Source organism: Phoca vitulina, unplaced genomic scaffold (assembly GCF_004348235.1).
Source record: "Phoca vitulina isolate PV1807 unplaced genomic scaffold, GSC_HSeal_1.0 scaffold32, whole genome shotgun sequence".
Taxonomy (NCBI): Eukaryota; Metazoa; Chordata; class Mammalia; order Carnivora; family Phocidae; genus Phoca; species Phoca vitulina.
The window spans coordinates 4104646-4122741 of record NW_022589735.1 but is presented as its reverse complement, the minus strand read 5'-3'; the positions used below and the strand labels follow the sequence as shown (position 1 = coordinate 4122741).

The window sequence follows — 18096 nt, the reverse complement described above, 5'->3', positions numbered from 1 at the left end:
TAAAAAATTGTAACCCTTCTCCATTTGCCATCACCCTATTGTACTTCTCTTTCCTTCATAGTACTATGACCATATGACATCACATACTATATATTTTACCTATTTGTTGTCCCTGTCCTCTCTTGGAATGTAAGCTTCTCGAGGGTAGGAAACATTGCTGTTTTATTCACAAATAGAATCTAGAACATGTTTTGAAACATGATAGACGCTCCATGAATGTTGAGTCAATCAGAGCAGTTTACTTGTCTAAGATAACATAGCTACTAAGTGGTTGAGCCAAGATTCAAAACAGGTAGATCTGACCCCAGTGCTGTGGTCTTTCCTCTCACTGTGTTGCCACTTTGAGCAGGATATTCCCTTCTCCTTAGCACACCGTGGAAACCAGAGGCTTAATTGGGGCTGACTCTCAACTAACTTGGGGAAATAAAGGGTGGGCTGATATACGGAAGTTTGAACACCTAACAGATTCTCTAGGAAAGTAAGTGAGTATACAGGTTTTCAAGTCAGGAGGACCTACAGGGTATTAGTGAAATATGTCAGCCAAAGTGAAATAAGTCAGACAAAGACAAGTGAAATAAGTCAGACAAAGACAAATCCCATATGATTTCACTCATATGTGGAATTTAAGAAACAGATGAACCTAGGGGAAGGGAAGGAAAAATAGAACAAGATAAAAACAGAGAGGGAGGCAAACGGTAAGAAACTCTTTTAACTCTAGGAAACAAACTGACGGTTGCTGGAGGGCAGGGAAGGATGGGATAACTGGGTGATGGGCATGAAAGAGGGCACTTGATGTAATGAGCACTGGTGTTATATGCAACTGATGAATCACTAAATTCTACCTCTGAAACTAATAATACACTATTGGTTAACTAAATTGAGTTTAAATAAAAATTGAAAAGAAAAATAAAATCAGGAGGACCTGGAGTTTGAACTTCTATTTTACTACTTTTAGTTGTGGGAAATGGAACAAACTATTCACCTCTTCTGCATCTCAGTTTTTAATCTGTAATAATATACACATCATATAATCATTGGGAGAATCAATACCAAAACAATGTAAAATGCTTAGTGTAGTTAACAGTAAATAACACCAATAACAAAATAAGTCAACACCTAAATAAATAAAAATTTATACTAAAGCCTACAAATGGCAATTTAAATCTTTTTATAGTTGACACGAAATGTTACATTAGCTTCAAGTGTACAACATAGTGATTCAACCATGGTTAGGCAATTTTTATTATTGTTACCACTTTATTTTGACCATCGATTTCAAACTCTTGACCTCTTGCTCTTTGTGGTTTTTAATTATTGGAGTGAGAGCAAGACTGGCTCATGGGAAAGAAAACATAAAATATGGGAGAAGCCCTTGATTTCTTCGCTCTCTCTCCTTCTAGATCTGATTCATATATCAAAAATATACTCTGAATCTGAATTCACTTTTCTTTAGCTCTGGTGATCACACCAATGCTGTCCTGGTTAGCACCTCCAGGCATACACAGGTTACCATTGTTGAACTTGATTAAGTCTGTAATCTTACCAGTCCCCAGATCAATCTGAATGAATTTGTTCTGCTTGATGAGATCAGGGTTGTGGATAGTGTCAGCATCAGGCATCACTAGATAGTAGATTTCTTGTGTGCCCGCATAGATCTTTCTCATTTTGCACAACTTGCATTTGGTCTCTTCAGGAGTAATCTCATGAACAGTAATACGATTCTTGGTGTCATAGTGAGATGGAGGTTGTCTCCAGTCTTGTCAGTGCTGATGACTTCCATTAAACCAACAATGTGGTTTAAATCAATGTGGACCTTGCCATCCATCTCAGTGAACTGCTATATGCAACTCTTCTCTACTTTCTTTTAGGGCATACTCAAGTCTGTCCTTAAAGAAAGTGACAAGGGGGAGCCATTCTTGGCCTGTGAGCACTGATGAATGGACAGAGAGTAAGCATCCCAGTCCATTTGTCCAGATTCAGCTCTTTGAAGCTGCATTGTGTTACAATGGCTCTTTGGGACCATGAGCTGTGGCTGTGCTGGGCAGGAACCAAGAGGCCCTAGAGTTTTGAGTTTTCCAGAATGTCATATTAAGGGAATCATATATTATGTAACCTTTTGAGACTGGCTTCTTTTACTCAGTATGATTCCTTTGAGATTCATCCATGTTGCATGTATCAGTAATTCATTTCTTTTTATTCCACATTCACTGCCTGTACATGTCAGTTTATACATTCACTCAGGGAAGGACATGTGGGTGCTCCTAGTTTTTGGCAGTTATGAATAATGCTTCTATAAACATTCCTGTACAATTCTTGTGTGAAGATAAATTTTCAGTTCTTTAAGGTAAATAGGAGTGGGATTGTTGGCTATATGGTAAGTGGTAACTCGGATAAGTTACTCAGTTTTTGGAATGGATACTATTTTACATTACCACCAATGAATTATGAGAGTTCCAGCTCATCCATATTCTTACCAGAACTTGGTATGGGCAGTTTATTTTCTGTGTAGTGGTATCTCATTTAATTTGCATCCCCTAATGGCTAATATGTTGAGCATCTTTTTATGTGCTTTTTTGCCATCATTGTATCTTTTTGGTGAAGTGTCTGTTCAGATCTTTTTCATTTTTTAAATTGAATTTATTTTCTTATTATTGAGTTTTGAGAATTCTTATATATATTCTGGATACAATTCTTTTATAAGAGGGTTTGTGAATATTTTCTCAGAGTCTGTGACTTAGTTTCATTCTTTTACTGTCATCTTTCAAAAAACAGAAATTTTAAATTTATCATTTTTTCTTTTTTTTTTTTAAAGATTTTATTCATTTATTTGACAGAGAGAGACACAGCGAGAGAGCGAACACAAGCAGGGGAGTGGGAGAGGGAGAAGCAGGCTTCCCGCCGAGCAGGGAGCCCGATGTGGGGCTCAATCCCAGGACCCTGGGACCATGACCTGAGCCGAAGGCAGACGCTTAACAACTGAGCCACCCAGGCGCCCCTCATTTTTTTTTCTTTTATGATTATGCTTCTGGTGTTAGAGCTAAGGAATCTTTTTTTTTTTTAATTTTATTTATTTATTTGAGAGAGAGAGGAGACAGAGAGCACAAGTTGGGGAGAGGGGCAGAGGGAGAGGGAGAAGCAGACTCCCCGCTGAGCAGGGAGCCTGATGCAGGGCTTGAACCCAGGATCCTGGGATCATGACCTGAGCTGAGGGCAGACACTTAAGTGCCTGAGCCACCCAGGTGCCCCAACTAAGCAATCTTTTCTTAGACACAGTGTGTTCTCCTCTGTCTTGCTCTAGAAGCTTTACAGTTTAGGTTTTATATTCAGATCTATGAACCGTTTTGTGTTAACTTTTACATAAGGTGTAAGGTTTAGGTCAAGATTTCTTTTACTGTGCATAGGTATTCACCCTTTCCAGCTTCATCTGTTGAAATATTCTTTCTCCATTGAGTTACTTTTGCATGGCTGTCAAAAATCATTGATCATATTTGTGTGGGTTTATTTCTGTGCTCTCTATTCTCTTTCCTTGACTTTGTATCTATTATTTCACTAGTATTTAGTGTTTGTATTTTTTGGCTTTATATTGTCTGAAAATGAGGTATGTTGAGTCCTTCAGGTTCATCATTCTATTTCAAATTGTTTTAGCTTTTTCTCCTTCCTTTCCTTTTCATATACATGTTTGAATAAGCTTGTTCATATCTACGAGAAGTTCTGCTGGGAGTTTTACTGGAATTGTGTTAAGTCTATAGATCAGTTTGGGGAAAACTGACATCTTAACTATATTGAGTCTTTGAACCATGAACATGTTCTGTTTCTCCATTATTTAGGTCTTCCTTCACTTCTTTCCTTAGTGCTTTATAGCTTTTGACATATAGATTCTACATTTGTTTTATAAGAATTTTATCTAAGTATTTTTTTTAGCTATTGGAAATATTTTTTTAAATGTTTAGTTTCTAATTGTTCATTACTGTGTATAGAGATATGATTGATTTTTCTGTGTTGACATTATATCCTGTGCCCTGGCTAAACTTACTTGCTGGTGCTTTGTAGATTCTCTTTGATTTTCTACATAGACAAGCATGTTATCTGTAAATATGGATTGTTTACTCTTGAATGAACACTTAGCTTAGATCCATTTATTAATATGACTAGTAAAATAGTCTATTACATGCTTTTACATTGGTTTAAAGATTTATAAAGTATTTTAGAACAAAATGTTGACAACAAAGTTTTGCTGGATTTCAACCCCAGATTACTGGCTCAGAGGTTTTTACTTGGTTAATGTATTGAATAGTTTTTACAGTATTCATCCATCATTTATTTCTTGCACTCTCCTCAATGTGGATATTAATAGAGATTCTTTGATTTTCAACTGGTACAGAATTTCTTCCCTTTCTTTGGGTCCATAATTTTCACAAACACTCTTATTATTGAGATAAATCTCAGTCTCTAACACATAATACACAGAATACAAACCCAAACCATCTAACATGGTATGTTCATACCTTGAATTTTTAGTGCTGAAGCTATTGTTTTGGCAATACCATAATTTCTACTGCAAAACAACACAGATGACTACTTTGCTTGACCTTGGTTAAAAATCCAGACTCTTAAAACTTTTTCAAAGCTACTGACAAACTTAAATGAGAAGAGAGAGAAGCTTATTACCCTGATCGGTCAAAAGTTAAATGAATTTCTCAGACTGATGTTGTGGAGACGCCCACACAGTACAGGATAATTAACACTCATTCCTCAATGGAGACCTTAGAAATTAGATGAAAAAGGGTGTGGGCCTCAAATCTAGTCCCCCTTCTCCTCCCCTCAGGGATGCAGTTATTGGGCAGGAATGTTCATTGAAAGCTCCAACTGAAATACAATTGGAGATAAATCACCATTCGTGTGCATGCTGGGAGACTTTCTGCCTTTGATATTTAGGCAGAGTTTGTTTAAGAAATGATTTTAATAGCAGTTTATAATAAAAGTGTTCTAAACATTTTAGTATTTCATTAGTATTTATTATTTCATTAAGTGGTAACACCCTGTAAAGCTGGTGGTAATATTATTCCCAAATAAGAGGGGGACTGAAAATTGACCATTGGATTTAACAACTTGGAGGTCACTGGTCACCTTGATGGGAGCAAACTTGGGGGAGTAGAGTAGTATTTCACTAAATACTAGTGAAATAATAGATACAAAGTCAAGGAAAGAGAATAGAGAGCACAGAAATAAACCCACACAAATATGATCAATGATTTTTGACAGCCATGCAAAAGCAACTCAGTGGAGAAGGAATATTTCAACAGATGAAGCTGGAAAGGGTGAATACCTATGCGCAGTAAAAGAAATCTTGACCATTAATCCTCCTGGTGAGGATTAAAGAGTGTGAAGAGGAGAATTTGGGCCAATAGTATAGACAGCTCTTTTGAGGAGTTTTATTGCAAAGGAGGGCAGAGAAATGGCAAAGTAGCTGATGTGAGAAGTAGGGTCAAGAGAAGCTTTCTTTTTGTCCCCTCTTGTTTCCCTGCCTCCCCTCCTCCCTCTCTCCCTTCCTTCTCCTGATGGGACAAACCATAATATTTTGTGTATTATTGGGAATTTTTCAGTAGATAATTATATGGATCATTGTATTTGATATCAGTAGATCATTGTATTAATCCTCTAGTTCAATAGCACATATGACAGAAGATGAGATATTCAGATATAAATGAAGAAATAGGTTTAGATAGGATCACATATGGTTTATCTATGGTAGGAGGGAAGGTCAAGTGTGTGGATAAGCATGCTAGCAGGTAGACATATTGGTGGTGAGAATCCGTAGACATTTTCTTTCTGTTGTTTCACTTTTTTTTTCCCAGTGAAATAGGAAGGAAAAATTATTAGCTGAGAATAAGAATGGCAGGGGGAAGGCAATGGAAGTTTGAGGAGAGGAGGTCTGAAATAAGTTTTAGGAAAATTTCAGAGTGAATGGATTCAGGAGATAGGATATAATTGCTGGAGGACAATGAGAGTCCATTTGAGGTTCATGGTCAGAAATTCAAAATGAGGCCAGCTAATGTGGTTGATTTTTTCTAACCACGTTCACCTCCCTGGGTGCCTGTGTGGAGTAGGTAGAGAATTAGATTTTACGAGGACTGTCTTTTTGCCAAGGAAAACAGTAGATCAGGAGAGGGGCGCAGGAATGGAGGCATGTGTGTGAGAGTGATTATAATGACAGTCCATGGAACTGAGACTGGTATGAAAAGAGACAGGGCTTTCAAGGGAGAAGGAAAGTGGAGAGGTTAGGAAAACAAGATGCAACTACATGTCGTCTACAAGAGACCTGCTTTAAATGTGAAGTTGCCAGTGTCTTATAAGACTAACTGTAATCTTCCCGTACAATCTTAATGTTCAGTTTTCTCATCCATCAGCTGGGTGGGGGCGAGGATGTGCAGGAGGGAGTGCTAGGGGCAGGAGGTGGCTTTGAAGTCCTGCTCGGTGAAAAGGTACTGAGTGTGACCTGTGTGCCCGGCACCATGCCAAGTGATTGAGCTTGCCTCACTGAATCCTCAGCGTGTTGTAATGCTTCCTTATGTTACCGCCATCCCCAGGTCACTCCTCAGAACCTGTACTGGATTCCCCGCAAGGCTCCTTCTATCCCCTACTCTGTCCTCAGACCCCACAGAACTTTCATCTCCAGATAGCCCTCACTTCACCCTCTGGCAGTAATAGCTCCTCCAGAGCAAACCCCCCAGGTCACTGCCCCCCCACAAGAGACGCATCACCATCTCACTCTTAGAAAAGACAGGCTCCCTAAGGACACACTTCCTTGGTATTTACCCAAGGGAGTTAAAAACTATGTCCACACAAAAAGCTGTACATGGATGTTTATAGAGGCTTTATTCATAATTGCCAAAATGAAGAAGTATCCATGCTGCCCTTCAGTGGGTGAATGGATAAATAAACAGTGATACATCCAAACAATGGAATATTATTGAACACTTAAAAGAAATGAGCTATCAAGCCATGAAAAGACATAGAGGAAACTTGATTGCATGTTGCTAAGTGAAAAAAAGCCAATCTGAAAAAGGTACACTTGGTATGAGTCCAACTAGATGACATCCTGGAAACCATAACTATGGAGACAGTAAAAAGATCAGTGGTTGTCAGGGGTTGGGGGTGGGATGGTGGAGAGGGATGAATAGGTATAGCACAGAGGACTTTTAGGGCAGTGAAGCCACTTTACTCTGTATGATACTGTAATGGTAGATACATGTCATTATACATTGGCCCAAACTCTTAGGACATAAAACAACAAGAGTGACCCCTAATATAAGATACAGACTTTGGGTGATAATAATGTGTCAGTGTAGGTTCATCATTTATAACCAATGTCCCAGTGGGCGATGTTGGTAATGGGGGATGCTATGCATGTGGGAGGGGGCGATATATGGTAACTCTCTATACTGTCTGCTCAATATTGCTGGGAACCTAAAACTGCTATTAAAATAAAGTTATAAAAAAAAAAAAAAGAAGACGGATAGCTTACTGAGTTGGAGGCCATGGGGGAGGCAAAAGATCGACAGAGTTGGGTTGTGAGAGGCAGATGGAGGGGTTTGAGTGAGTAATCAGTGTGAGTATGACGCTGAGACTAAGGAGAGTTTGCATTTGTTGGTCATGACAGGTATAGGCTCAGGTGGACTCATGGTGACTACCGTAAGACGGCTGGAGGAGGTGAGCTCATGAAACTGAGCTAGCCTATGAAAAGGATCATCTGTGTATATAGTAAAGTGCCAGGAATTGAAGCCCAGGGACTAAAAGCATGGGGAAATGACAGAGCGATCCACTGTTGCCGGCAGCAATGATGAGGGATAATGGGTGATCTAATCTGATGAAGTATGATTCAAGGGTGAATGTTCGTAAGGAGGAGAGATGGAGGAAGGTCTGGAAGTGGTAAGGACCAGCAAGAGAGATATGCCCACCCTCCTTTTCCAGGCCCAGGGGTATGCAACCTGTGGGAGCAAAAGCTTGCAAGGACTGCAGGGAAGTGTGTCCTTAGGGAGCCTGTCTTTTCTTTTTTTTTTTTTAAAGATTTTATTTATTTTTTTGACACAGAGAGACATAGCGAGAGCAGGAACACAAGCAGGGGAGTGGGAGAGGGAGAAGCAGGCTTCCCACAGAGCAGGGAGCCCGATGTGGGACTCGATCCCAGGACCCTGGGATCATGACCTGAGCAGAAGGCAGATGCTTAACGACTGAGCCACCCAGGGAGCCTGTCTTTTCTAAGAGTGAGATGGTGATGCGTCTCTTGTGGCGGGGGTGGGGTGTGGGAGGGCAGTGACCTGGGGGGTTTGCTCTGGAGGAGCTATTACTGCCAGAGGGTGAAGTGAGGGCTATCTGGAGATGAAAGTTCTGTGGGGTCTGAGGACAGAGTAGGGGATAGAAGGAGCCTTGCGGGGAATCCAGTACAGGTTCTGAGGAGTGACCTGGGGATGGCGGTAACATAAGGAAGCATTACAACACGCTGAGGATTCAGTGAGGCAAGCTCAATCACTTGGCATGGTGCCGGGCACACAGGTCACACTCAGTACCTTTTCACCGAGCAGGACTTCAAAGCCACCTCCTGCCCTTAGCACTCCCTCCTGCACATCCTCCCCCCCCACCCAGCTGATGGATGAGAAAACTGAACATTAAGATTGAACACACATGGCTGAACCCTTATTAATTGTAGCTGGAATCACTGAAATAATTAATGGATGTGAAATGCGGGTAAGAACCTGAGCCTGGTGCTCATTATTGCAGATGAAAATTGAAAAGCTTCAATCCATGTTTTAGCTTTCATGCGTACACTTAATTGGTTCATTAACCTTCACCATATCAATAAGCCCATGCTCCAAAGGATCATAAAAGACCAATATTCTTCAGCATTTAATCTCCAATTAGGAATGCAGATTCAAGGAAGGTAGTTGAAGTTTTCGCACATGAGTCAGATAGCCAGCATTTCTTGTCTTGACTGTCCCAGGAGCATTTAGACAACCCTAGATCCTCAAATCCAAGGTTGTACCCTGAGGGTGGGGCGGGGTGGGGCTGGCTCCCTGCTTCAGTGACCTGCTCAAAGGCCCTACTCTCTCACTCCGCCACTGGTCACCCACTGCCTCCTTGAATTTTTTATTTGCCTTTGCAGGAGGCCTTCCTTTATCTATCCCAGACTTAATCCCTGCGTTTCCCAGTGGGGTCTCATGTGCTAAGTGTTTCAGGCTGTGCGAAAGATGGTTTGTATGTGAGCCATTGGTGATCTCAGAGTTTTTCAGCATAGGCCTGATCAGTCTTTGCATGAGAAGATTGCCTGTGTGGTTAGTGCTTGTGCTCCGGAGAACCAGAGTGTCTGGGTTCTAATCCCACCTCTGCTGGATACTGGCTGCATGATTTTGAGTGTATTCTCAATCTCTCTGTGTGCTGTAGTTTATTTGGTATAATGGAGATGATAATGCTCTTTACTTTTTGCTGCAAGGTGTAAGTTAAATAAGGTAATTTATAAAAGTTGCTTAACACAATGTGTGACAAGTATTAGTCAGTATTATGATACCCATGCCTTGTAGGTTAGCAGCGAGTGTGGAAAATTTGTCTCCTTTGGGGTATTGATCTTCAAGTGCCTTTTCTAATAAAGCTGACACACCCCTCATTGGATTCAATCCCCCAGCTTCACCCTGTGTCAGTGTTCAGGGGGAATGCACAGGCAGTGCCTGGATGCTTGGAGCACAGGGTTGGAGCAGAGTCCTTGATAATTCACAGTGGGTGGTGAGCCTGAATCCTCAGGTGACTGCACCGCCTTTCTGAGTCAGGCATTGTTGACAGTACTTCTGTTGGTACTTTGGTTTCCAACCTGATTTCTGGTTTACTTACTTGGCAGATTCTGACATTGTAAGGGGCTCCCTAACCCATCACCATGACATTGTGAAGTCCCAGAAGTCATGGATAGCTCTGCTTGTTGATTTTGTAACAAGTCCCCTCTGATGGATTTAGAGGCTTGCTTAAGAAGAATAGTGGCTGATGAGTAATTCAAGTATTTTATTTACTATTTCAGCAAGTATTTTTGAGCACCCACCGTGTGCCAGGTACTGCGGATACAGATCTAAATGAAACACAGTCCTTGCCCTTGAGAAATGACACGTAAGCAGGTATGGACCACAAGGTGACCTAAGTGCCTTGCTGCAGATACGGAGGACTTCGAAGAAGAGCCAGAGTATAAACTGAGACCCGAGGCTGAGCAAAGCTAGGAATGGCAAGGCAGGTCAGGGAGGAGAGGTAACAGGGAATGGACACTCCAGGAAGAGGAACTGGCAAGTGCAGAGGCCTGGAGGGGAGAGAATATTCGCTGATGTGTGGACTGTGATGGGGATTAGCTACTTTAACCATCACATGGCCGTGTGCATAGGTTATGCACCTTATCCGCTGTTTTCTATAACTTCACATAATTAAATAAACATGAACATGCTTAGGTAGCAAAAGAGGAATTCTTGTACACTCTGTGCACATCCTTATTATACAGATTAAAGATGCTACTTGGTTCTCTCTTGGGGAACTCCCAGAAGAGCCTTTTCTCTGCTTTCTGCTTTTTATACTGGAACCACAGGGAACTGAGACTGGAAGGCAGGTCTCCCTACGTGAACCTTGTTCCATCCTCACACCTCACAGCCACCTGGCCTCCTCCCTCCTCACATCCTCTCTCTCCCTCCTTCCCTGTCCCTGTCCCTCTCTCTTTCTTTCCCTCCCTCCCTCTTTACTTCCCCACCCCTCCCCCGCACACACCCATCACTCCATCAACCATTCAGTCAGTGCTTCATGGTAGGGTGGTTGCTCTAAGCTATGAATCAGGACAGTAGTCAGGATGTGTGAGTTGAAAGAGGAAGAGGGACCCTGGGGGTTCATTTACAGAGAAGCAGCCCCACCTTTTCCCCTGCCTTCCTGCCCTGCCCACATCGGGTTGGCCGAAACATGATTGGTTGGTCTTTGTATGCAGTAGAATGGGAGACAATATAAAAACATATGACAGTTACAGTTATTACTATTAGTTAGCATTTATTGAATGCTTACTATGTACCAGGCCTCAGGCCGAATGCTTTACGTATTTAGCTCATTGAATTCTCACCACAAACCTAAGACATAGATACTGTCATCAGTCTTCTTTGATAGACATGGGGACTGAGGCCCAGAGACTTCACTGGCACCTGGGATTTGGACCTGGTTGTGGCTGACTCCAGATTCCATAATGCTCATTCTGGGAAGGACTCAATCTGATAAAAACACTAACTTTCTTGGCACGTGCTCTAAAACCCTGAGCACCACCCCGAAGGGGTGGGTTCAAGGTCCTTCCTGGTGAAGAGAAAGAGAGAGATGAGGGCCTGCTGGGTAAGAACCAGGGGTGCCGAAACTGAGTAAGGCATTATCCCACACATGCACATCCGGAGAAGGTCAGGGAGCTGAGTTTGGCCTGCAGTCTTAAGTTATCAGAAGATGTGTTGGCAATCAGGAAGTCAGGGTGGAAGTCCTCACTAATTCCTATTGCTCCCAAGGCCCTCAGCCTCTCATCAGAGTGCTCATCTAGCTACACCCCCCTCATCTTTCTGGTGTTAGGACTCTCAGCAGGATGTCATCCACCCCTGTTCTGTAACGTGTCCCCTTGCCCCATCCAGGATCGCTGTTGACATGGAGAGTTCTGGGAATGAGTGGGAAGCCGAGGGTTTGCAGTCTCCCCCCCTGCAGTGACTGGGGGACCTTGTTGTTCATTCCTCAGATAGGCAGAGAAATAGCACAACAGGATGAGGCGGCATTGCTTGCGCTAGGTTAATTCCAAAGTGGGCAGCATGGTGACTGTGGCTCATGGAGGCAAGCGTATTTTTGGGGTCTGTTTGGAGTCTTGTTGGAGCCAAAGCATACAGTATAGCTGTGGAGTGATGCTGAATTAACAACTCCCTGTTCCTGGATTCTTGCAAAGCTTTCATCCACAAGCACACCTGAGTCACTTTGGTCTGCGGATTGGCCCATGGGAGAACTCGCATAGTCATTCATATCTTCATTTACTCCCCAAAAATGAATAGAGATCTCCTACATGCTGACCACTGTGCTAGGGCCCTGGAGATGCATGGAAGAGTGAGGCAGGCATGGTTGCTGCCTTCATGGACCTGACAGACCAGAGGAAAAGGGAGATAGTGAAGGTCCTGCAGTGAAGTGTGATCAGGAGCTCACCTTTTTGTGCAAACCAGACCTGAGTTTCTGTACATCTGATCTCACAGTAATTCCTGGGAAAATATTTCCTTACAAATAAACCCAGCTAGTAAGCAGTAGAAACAGTATGAGTCTGTTAGCTTGTAAGCTTGAGGGCTTTCCAGTGATTGATTCTCACAAAGATGTTCCACCAGTTCAACATGTGCTTACTGAGCCTTCTCTGTTCTAGACGTTGGGCCCAGCACTGGAGATGCAAGAAAGAACAAAATGCAGTGGCTGCCTACCCATGGGAGAGACAACACATAACCCGGTTGTTTCAGTATGAGGCTGCAGTGCTAGTCATTCACTCCACAACTACTCATTGAATACCCACTCTGTGACACGCACGGGTCTAGATCATTGAGATACAGCTATAAGCAAAGCAGAGGCCCTGGCCTTGAGGAGGTTATGTTTTACTGGGGGGCATTCGGGCTGTAGATTGCTATTTTATACAGACGGTGTGAAGGTTTATGCAAAATCGCCTCCTCTGGGAATCCTGGGGAGGTGATTTTGGATAGACAGTTGAAGTTGGTAAAGGAGGGAGTTATGTAGATATACAGGGAAAATGTTCTGGACAGGGGGTCATCAGTGCAAAGATGGAGGAGAGTGCAAAGGCAGAAGAGGGGGGCATTTAGTGTTTTTGAGGCATAGCCAGTTGAGGCCAGTTCCTGGGGGAAAGTGGGTGAGCAGGACAACAGGAAGGGATGAGGCCAGAGGAACAGCAGGGAACACTGGTCAGGACTGTGCTTTTTACTCTGGTGAGGTGGGGAGTCATTGGAGGGTTTCAAGAAACAGTTTCCATGATCTGATGGAAGCTTGAAGAACATCACTTTGGCTGTTGGGATGGGATACATTTTAAGGGGCAAGAGCAGAAGCGTGAAGACCCATTAAGAGGCTGTTGCAGTTACTGCCCAGGGGAGAGATGAAGGTGGCCTGGCTCAGAAAGGTATATGGTCAAGGAGGTGAGAAGTGTAGATGGAATTCTGGGTATCTTTGAAAGAGAGAGCCAAGAGGATTTACTGAGGAGTTGCATATGAAGAAAGAAAAACCAACCAACCAACCAGAGGAGAGATAAGGGTGACTGAGGTGTTTGGGCTGAGCAACTAGAAAAATAGTCACCATCTTTGAGCTGAGCACTGTGTTAGATAAGCTCATTGTTCAGCAGCTATTTCCCCCTCTATCCCCACCTCCCTGAGACCAGTATACTTCCTGCCGCATGGATGTCCGCTTGGTCACGGGACTTGCTTTAGCCCAGGACCTGACAGTGTGTGACATCCAAACCTAGGTTTTAAGAGGCATCACATATTTTCCCTTGGCCCCGTGGGAAGTGTAACTTCCACCAAGAGAAGAAGATACCACTCCCTATCTACCCTGGGCCGCAGAATGAGACCTGTAGAACAGCCTCCTCCCTTTACCCTCAGACTTGTGTGAACGTGACAGTCAACATGGACATGGAGACCACTGAGGTTTGGGTGGTTTGTTACACAACCATCTTGTGGCGGTGACGGACTGACAGAGGGACAGATGCAGGCTCACTGCTTTGGGACATCAGTGTCAGAGACTGGCTGTTAGCTCTGTCTGGGTATTCAGGGAAGTTGCCCTGGAGGAAGGCAGTCATAGCTGAATCTTTTTTTTTTTTTAATTATTATTTTTTTATTTAGATTCAATTAGACTTTATATAGTACATCATTAGTTTCAGATGTAGAGTTCAATAATTCATCATTGCATATAATACCCAGTGCTCATCACATCATGTGCCCTTCTTAATGCCCATCACCCAGTTACCCCATCCCCCACCCACTCCCCCTCCAGCAACCCTCAGTTTATTTCTTATAGTTAAGGGTCTCTCATGGTTTTTCTCCCTCCTTGATGACTTCCATTCAGTGTTCCCTCCCTTCCCTTATGATCCTCTGCGCTGTTTCTTATATTCCACATATGAGTGAAACCATATGATAATTGTCTTTCTCTGATTGACTTATTTCGCTGAATCTTGAAGGATAAATCAGAGTTACTCAGTTCAACAGGTGGGGAAAGAGCATTCCTTGTTGGGAAATAAACAAAAGCAAGGAGAAACAAAACCCTGCTATACAAACATACGGGGAGCTATTCAAGTAGAGGTAGAGGGTGGCAGAAGACATGAATCTGGAGAAGGAACAGGAGCTGGGGCATGGCAGGTTTTGTATTCCCTGATAAGGAGCTTATACTTTCTCCCATGGGCAGTGGGCAGCCATGGACACTTTTTAAAGTGGGAGAATGGCATGGTTTGGTTTGCACCTCGGTGGGATCCTTCTGGCCCTGTGTGAAGGACAGCCTCAGTGTTGGGGAGTATTATGGCTTGGAGGTAGGATCACGGTTGGAGCTGGTCAAGTGCAGGTGTAAGGATGCAGGGATGGAAATGGATTGGGGAAACATTTCAGTTTTAATACCAATGAGATTTAAGGGACAGAGAGAAAATGAGTCTATGTGGCATGTTTGGGACATCAAACACTGGAAGGAACTTCTCTAACATGTTAATACTTAGTGGGATTATGAATGATTTTTTCCTTTTTATGCACAAATCCATTGTCTACGTTAATTGTGTATTACCAATATAATCAGAAAAAAATGTTGAGGGCGCCTGGGTGGTTCCAGTCATGATCTCAGCGTCATGAGTTCGAGCCCCACGTTGGGCTCTGTGCTCAGCATGGAGTTTGCTTGGGATTCTCTTTCTCCCTCTGTTCCTCCCCCAGCACGCGAGTGCCCCCCCCCTCAAATAAACAAACAAACATAAATAAAATCCTTAGGGGAAAAAAAAAAAGAAAAAAAGTTTGAATGTGTTATGGTGTTTAAACAAGTCCCTAAACCTCAGTGTTGAAAAGGGGTCTGGGGTATCCAGGCTTGGTTCTTTTTTTTTTTTTTTTTTTTATTTATTTATTTATTTATTTTTTTTAAAGATTTTATTTATTTATTTGAGAGAGAGAATGAGAGACAGAGAGCATGAGAGGGAGGAGGGTCAGAGGGAGAAGCAGACTCCCTGCCGAGCAGGGAGCCCGATGCGGGACTCGATCCCGGGACTCCAGGATCATGACCTGAGCCGAAGGCAGTCGCTTAACCAACTGAGCCACCCAGGCGCCCTCCAGGCTTGGTTCTAATCTTGGCTAGGGTTGCAGTCTTCTGTACTTGATAGCTCATGGCTTTGTTTCTTTGTTTAATATCAAATTAGAAGAAGATCCAAAAAGTTCAGAGCAAACATGACCTATGTATCTTATTTGTACTAACTGTATATTGTGGAAACATTTCAGAGAAACACGAATTTCGAATTGGCATCACCAGATAACATACCCTTCCAGAGGATTATATCATAACTCACCTGATTATGGATTCAGAATAGTAAATGTTCATGAGGCTCATTTTGAAGAGTAATTATAGCACAGTGTATGTATAGAAGTAATTTTTAAAAATTTGCTTGTGATTGCTGAAAATGCTATTAATTAAGAGGGGCTAATAACTAGATGGTGAAGTAGCAATTAAAAAAACTGCAGAGCCCTGTTAATTATAAAACAAAAACTAAAAACCAAGTTAGGCAAATTAGTACTTATGACTTCTTCATGTGGAGGCTCATACTTCATTCTTTTCACTTTGGTGCCTCTGTCCCTTGTGTTCCCACGCCTGGGCTGCACTGCTCTTTGCTTCCCCTGAGGTTCCCTATCGCCCTCTCAGGATTGGCTCTCAGGTACCTCCAGGGTGGTTTTCCTGATATTCCCAGGGAGCTCCACTGTCTCACGCCTGGGACCCCACTACATTTTCTTCTTGGGGCCCAACAGCCCTGAGCAAGTGCTCTCTGTAGTTTTGACAGTTTCATCCTTAACACATCAACTTCGGTCATTTGTATATTCCAGCTCAGGGCATGCCACATGACAGGAATTAATAAATGCTGTATAAAATGACTTAATACATACAAAATTTTATTTATAGGAACTTGAGGAGCAAGAAAGGGCTAGTGTGTGGCTACCAGGGAATTGACCTAGGAGCAGCAAAGGGGGGGGGGGGCTCTTGTCTCTTGAGATGGTCTTAGAGCCAAAGCTGACTATTATGGGCTCATTATCTTGTGCACAGACATCTGTGGTGACTTTCTAAAAGTCCCAGAAGACATGGGAAAAAGATGAGTAAGTGATTGCATTTAAATAAGTTCAAATCTAATCAGGAAAATCAGATTCCAGTTTTTTGCTTGAAACTGATTTATCCAGTGAATGACTGAATAACACTCAGAAGTAGGACCTATATCTATTTTGCAAATATGAAAAAAGAAGACCGAGGCTTTGATGTTATTCCATTTATCTCCACAGATGTTGCTGTCACCTCTGACGATTCCCAGGACCTCCAGCCCCAACCTATATTCGAAGGAGCTGATTTACATATTCAACTGCCAGGTGTCATCTACTCTGGTAAGTTTCGCAGACACTTCAAACTCTGCATGCCCCAAACTGGACATATGGGTCTTCCATGTAACAAGCAAAACTGATCTTCTGCTTTCTGTTTCAGGAAGTAGAATCCCCATCCACTCAGCTTCCTGAGCTAGAAACTCTGGGTTCATCTTTGTCTTTGCCAATCAGTTACCAAGATCTATGGATTATGATCCAAAGTATCTCTGTATCTGCCTCCCATATTCATACCCCCATATCCGTTGTCAAGATCTTCATTCAAGTCCTTGTAATTTAGTGTCTGGACTTTTGAACTAGCTTCCTGATTGGTCTGTTTACTGGTAGTTCTTTCTGCCAAAATGCCAGCCCATCATCCCCTTGGCTAAAATGCTACAGGATAAAATCCCAGCATTTTTATTATCATACTTCAACACCCTTCACTAACATTATACCCATTCTATAAGCCCACTCTCCTCTAGCTACACCTGTCCACCAAGTAGTACACTAGGCCTTCCATGCCTCTGCACATGCTCATTCCTCTGCCTTTATGCTTTTCTTTCTCATCTCCATTTGCCAAACTTCTCATCCTCCAAGAACCACTTCAAAATACCATCTCTTCTGGGAAGCCTTGTCTCACATTACCAGGCCATTCGTTGCACTCTCTGTGTGTGTTCTCACAACATTCTGCTCCTATTCTACCACACTGTGATTATCCCTTAACTACTCCAGTCTGTCCTTTTGCATTGAGAACAGAGTCTGGGTCTTATCCACACCTGTAGTCCTAGAACCTAGTATAGTGCCTGGCACACAGAAGGAAGACAGCCCTTTGTTGGTAAATCACTTAACCACTCTCATTTGTTTACTCATCTGTAAAATGGGAATAACAATCTCTTGTTAAATCTCAACTTAGATGCTCTGTAGAAAAATACAAATTCGAAGGGATACATGCACCCTGATGTTTATAGCAGCGTTATCAACAATAGTGGAGAGAGCCCAAATGTCTATCAGCTTTGAATGGATAAAGAAGATGTGGTATATATGGATACATATATTCCACATAGTAATATTCCATCATATATATATATATGTATATATACACAAACACACACACACATATGCCACATCCTGGAATATATATATTGGAATATACTGGATGGATATATAAAATATATAATGGAATATTACTCAGCCATCAGAAAGAATGAAATCTTGCCATTTGCAAGATATGGATGGAGCTAGAGTATAGTATATTATGCTAAGCGAAATAAGTTAGAGAAAGACAAATACCATATGATTTCACTCATATGTGGAATTTAAGAATGAAAACAGATGAACATATGGGAAGGGGGAAAAGAAAAAAAGGAGAGAGGGAAACAAACCATAAGAGACTCTTAGCGATAGAGAACAAACTGAGGGTTGCTGGAGGGAGGTGGGTGGGGGATGGGCTAGATGGGTG

The 18096-nt window shown here is 42.4% G+C and overlaps 1 protein-coding gene and 1 pseudogene across 1 annotated transcript in view; both read right to left on the bottom strand.

The window, feature by feature from the left end:
• The window catches only part of TRPC7 (transient receptor potential cation channel subfamily C member 7), a 148607-nt gene that overhangs the window by 103000 nt on the left and 27511 nt on the right, over window positions 1–18096 (bottom strand). The gene's annotated exons all lie outside the window — the stretch shown is intronic.
• LOC116645272 overlaps window positions 1440–18096 on the bottom strand; it is a 34086-nt pseudogene continuing 17429 nt past the window's right edge.